Source organism: Musa acuminata, unplaced genomic scaffold, assembly GCF_036884655.1.
Source record: "Musa acuminata AAA Group cultivar baxijiao unplaced genomic scaffold, Cavendish_Baxijiao_AAA HiC_scaffold_1136, whole genome shotgun sequence".
In the NCBI taxonomy this organism is placed as follows: domain Eukaryota; kingdom Viridiplantae; phylum Streptophyta; class Magnoliopsida; order Zingiberales; family Musaceae; genus Musa; species Musa acuminata.
In genome coordinates this window covers 1,772,501-1,777,500 of record NW_027021348.1, presented here as the reverse complement: position 1 = coordinate 1,777,500, position 5,000 = coordinate 1,772,501, and positions in this window count along the sequence as shown.

The following is a 5,000-nucleotide window of genomic DNA, read 5'->3' as shown; positions in this document are numbered from 1 at the left end:
GAGCGAGCGGCGAGCGGCGGACAGCGAGCTAAGCGAGAGGCAGCACCGTCCCTGCTATACGAAAGCCCCATCCAGCCCTGTGCCACCCGGGGGGTTCCAGGGTGCTGAGATGGCTGACATTTTGCTCCGCTCACGACGGTCACCGCGCGACGCAAGAACAGCCCAAAAACAGGCCAAAACGGCCCAAAAACGGGCCAAAACTGGCCATTTTTGGCTGCGCGAGCGAGCAGCGAGCGGCGGACAGCGAGCGAAGCGAGAGGCATCACCGTCCCTGCTATACGAAAGCCCCATCCAGCCCTGTGCCACCCGGGGGGTTCCAGGGTGCTGAGATGGCTGACATTTTGCTCCGCTCAAGATGGTCACCGCGCAACGCAAAAACAGGCCAAAAACTGGCCAAAACGGGCCAAAACTGGCCATTTTTGGCTGCGCGAGCGAGCGGCGAGCGGCGAACAGCGAGCGAAGCGAGAGGCAGCACCGTCCCTGCTATACGAAAGCCCCATCCAGCCCTGTGCCACCCGGGGGGTTCCAGGGTGCTGAGATGGCTGACATTTTGCTCCGCTCACGACGGTCACCGCGCGACGCAAGAACAGGCCAAAAACTGGCCAAAACGGCCCAAAAACGGGCCAAAACTGGCCATTTTTGGCTGCGCGAGCGAGCAGCGAGCGGCGGACAGCGAGCGAAGCGAGAGGCATCACCGTCCCTGCTATACGAAAGCCCCATCCAGCCCTGTGCCACCCGGGGGGTTCCAGGGTGCTGAGATGGCTGACATTTTGCTCCGCTCAAGATGGTCACCGCGCAACGCAAAAACAGGCCAAAAACTGGCCAAAACGGGCCAAAACTGGCCATTTTTGGCTGCGCGAGCGAGCGGCGAGCGGCGAACAGCGAGCGAAGCGAGAGGCAGCACCGTCCCTGCTATACGAAAGCCCCATCCAGCCCTGTGCCACCCGGGGGGTTCCAGGGTGCTGAGATGGCTGACATTTTGCTCCGCTCACGACGGTCACCGCGCTGTCACGACCTTAGCTGGTTTTGCCTAAGGCGTGCGGCACCCTCGCGCGTCCGTCCGCAAAGGTCAGCCTCCCCGAAGCCTCCCATTGTCCCTTAGGACCAACAAAAGAGAGAACGGGTTGAAGAGAACGCCTCAATCGGGATCCACAAGCAAACATGTCCGAAAAACACTTCATAGACAATGCAAATTACAAACAGACTTTAAAAGCTCTGAATAGTTGCACAACAAAGGGTAAAATGGTCCATTACAGACCGAAAAGCTCTCGAACGTGTCCACATGACACAACCTTTATTTACAAGCCTAAAGAGGCCACCAACCCAACTAAAATGGGACTATTAAGCCTTCGGCCGCCCCTTTACATTCTGTACAAGGCATGAACATGCCAAAAGACAACGGACAGACATAAGCATTACATCCAACATCTTGTTTAGAAGTTTGTCCGTTACATTCTCCCCCACTTATCCCTTCGACGTCCTCGTCGAAGCCTTTGTGAACACTGCAACTCTTCGCCTTTGCTGAGTCTTCAATCTTCCGCTCCAGCTGCAATGCGCCTCCTGGCTCCCAGCTGCTCTCCGCTGCTGTTTCTGAGTAGTCGAACCTTTGATCCGCCATGCTGCTTCAACTCGCCAATGACTCTGACTCTGGTGTGGGGTTGGCTGAGTTGTATTGATCCTCGTTGATTCCTGCGGATCCACCAAATGAAGGAAAAGACCATTCTTACTGCGCCAGTTTCTCAAAATTTTCACATGCTGCTTGAACTGGGTGGATGCTTGTTGGAGCTTTAACGAGCATCGCCTCGCAAACTTCTGAAGTTTTGGGTCCTTCCTCCACAAAATCTGCTCATTGACTCTTCTTTCAGTTAGTTGTCACATCCAAGTAGGTTCGCATCACTTCCGCTTTCGATTGGCATTTCGTTGGGAAATGAAGCGGACAATCTACTCTCAGTAGCACTGATCACCGTTGGTGAGGATTTTGACAACTATTGTCTTCCATTATCTTCGAAGGGTCTTTGAACTTGTGCAGAGCTCCTCTGCTGGATAGATAAGAGAACTGGGGTACTCGGTTTCGCCCATTCTCTTAAGAGTTGAGAAGGCAAAGGTTACTTGACTTCGCCCGCCTCCTCGAGGTTGTACTTCATGCATCGAGCTGGTTACTGGCCTTCGCCTGCTCTTTGCTCACACTTCTGAAGCACTTGAAGTGTTTGCACTCCTTGCGTTGAGTTAGCTACTGTGATTCACCTTCTCAATGCCATTGAACTTCTGGAATGCAGGAAGTTTTCACCCCAACTTGGAGTAATTCTCTGATAGATGAGGTCGCCTCTGGGATTGTACCGTCTTCTCCATCAACCCTGCCGCCTACTCCACTGAGTAGCAAAGGTACAGCACCACGTACTGCCTGCTTCGTTCCTTGGTCGTGCACTCTTGCATGACCCGAAGTCCTTCACTTACGGCTATCTTGATGAGAAACTTGTTGACACCGGTCTTACGAAGTTTCTTGGCCTCTGCCCTTCAGCCTTGTCTCGGTACTTGGAGATTGCCTCTGCATGCTCCACCTCCTCGGCCCCTTTCACGACCAAGCGCTCTCCCTCCGTGAGAGCAAGGGATCAATGACTTGCACGGAAGTCCCGCCTCTGCGGTACCATGGCGCTGCCATGCCCATGGCCCTACTATCCGTCGCTTCGCCTCTGTATCCCTTTCCTTCACAATCAGTAGAGATGTCTCCGTGGCACTCCTCTGAGTCCACCTCCATTCTAACTGATGCTTGATTTTGGGTAGCTAAGTCCCTCTGGACTCATCGTCGCTTCCTCGCCCCTTTCGACCTCCTGCTTCAACACCTCTGTGTTCTCCAAGCAGTCTGTTTGGTCGATGGAAAGACAGACTGCAACTCCCATGCATGGCCTCTGCCATCACATTGTAGGGTTTGCACCGATTCTGTTCTCCTTAGCTTCCTTGGTAGCAACGTTCGCTTACTCGACCTTGTCCTCTGACTTGTCGGGCTCCCTTAAGCGAATATGAGCTCTGGAGCAGTCCAACTCTCCAGCTGCTTCGATCATACCTCTGCATGATCAAGTCCCTCTCATGGGACTCACTGGTACTTGCATTCGAACTCTTCCCTTGGTGGAACCCAGCCCCCATATGCTGATGACCAAGGTTTTCATCCGATGCAAAATTCGGTGCACGCCCGGAAGACCCGCCTCTGCGGTACCATGGCCTTCACTCCTTGAATCCATAGCCCTTCTTGCCGTCGTGTTGTTCACCAAAGCAGAGCTCCCAGTAGCTCCCGATCATACCTCCATATGATCTCATCCCTCACGGGACTATGTCGTGTGTGTCGCATTGCCACGAACTGTTCCACCACGATCCACTGCACCATGTCGCCTCCTGGTGACATCTCCATTGCATTCTGATCCTTGTGAAATAAACTCGAATTGTGAACCCTCCATGTGTGGCCTCTGCCAATACATCGCAGGGTCTCCTCCACCTTCGATTTTGTTCGCTCCTTTGGCAATCGACCTTCATCCACCCACTCTTGGGTCACACCTAGATGAAGCACCGCTCTAGGACAGTCCGTCGCCTAGTAGCTCCCGAAGTCCACCGACTTCGCTGTAATTTGTGCACCATTGCCTGGATCCTGGGCCTCTGCCCCTACCAGCACAATCTCCGCTGCGCACTGCTTCCTTCATAGCAACTCAAATGGCAACACTGTGGCATATTCTTCAAGAGTACCCGCCTCTGCGTCCTCTTGCCCCGTGCTAAGGCCTTCTGTACCCAACTTCGCCTCCGCAAATTGAGTCGCCTTAGTTCCTCCATCGAATGCTCCTCCGAGATAAGGTGCATGTGCCCCGAAGCTCCCTTCGTCTTTGGCACCATGCAAGATGAGTCCGCTCTGTCAGAATGAAGGACCCAGGGAACAGCATGATTCTACTCCTGCCTCTGCAAGAGTTCATGTCCTTGACCTCTGTCTAGGGAAAGCGCTGTGCCTCTGCTCCATGTTCCAACTTCTATGCTGGCTCCCTTCATGCGGCTTGGGTACTTCGCCAAGTTACACCCAAGTTGCTCCGCTCCTCGTTTTTGCATTGAGTCGATGGTGGCCCTCGCGCCCACCATTCCACGGGTCAGCCCTCCCTTGAGTCCGATCTCCATATCGACTCCAAGTGTGCCTCCATTTGAGTTGCTTTGGGTCGCTCCCCCACTTGATCTCGCAATGCATCCACCAATGCATTCTCTCAAGCGAGATCATGCGACGACTCCTCGCCGCTTGCTCAGTCCATCGAGCTTCGTGGAGTTGTTGTTTGTGAGGTACTCCTCCTCAACATGTGAAGTCCGTCTCACATGATTCTCCCTCTGGAGAGCTGAGACTTATCCCTCCTGGATAACTGTCCCGTTGGAGCAACATCTCTCTTCGTTTCGGAGACCACCATCCCCTTGGACTACTCCGATCTGCTGAACAAACTGTGCATTGTTCTGCCTCTTGCAAACGCACTTGCTAGATTGCGCCTCCACGTCAATACAGCCACCGCTGCACCCCTCAAGGCCTAGCAACATGCTGAACTCGTTGCACACTTCAGCCTCCTCCGGACGTATCCTTCGCATGTCGAAGAGAAAGTTTCAATGCTCCATGGCGCCGAGTCTCGACCGCCTTGGGATGGCCACGAACAATCCATCGTCCGCATACAAGCCCATGCATGAGTACCGAATTCTTCGAGTTAGCAATTCCCCTCACCTCTGTGAGCTTTGCACAACTCTTTCGGTCGCTGAGCAACTCATTCCACTTTGCATGGTCTCGTCCTTTGCCAAGCGCCTCGCTTGCCTTGAGCACCATCAAGTAAAGTTGTCAACGTTGAGCCGTAGCTCAAACTCAGCCATCCCAACCTTTGTGCGCTCCAAATTCTTCCAAGCTTGCCCGTTCTCGTGGTGCCTCTTGCGCGAAGGGTTGGCCATTCCTCTGAATGCCAATCTCAGATGCCCGCTCCTCTGAGCGACTCTTTTCCCTA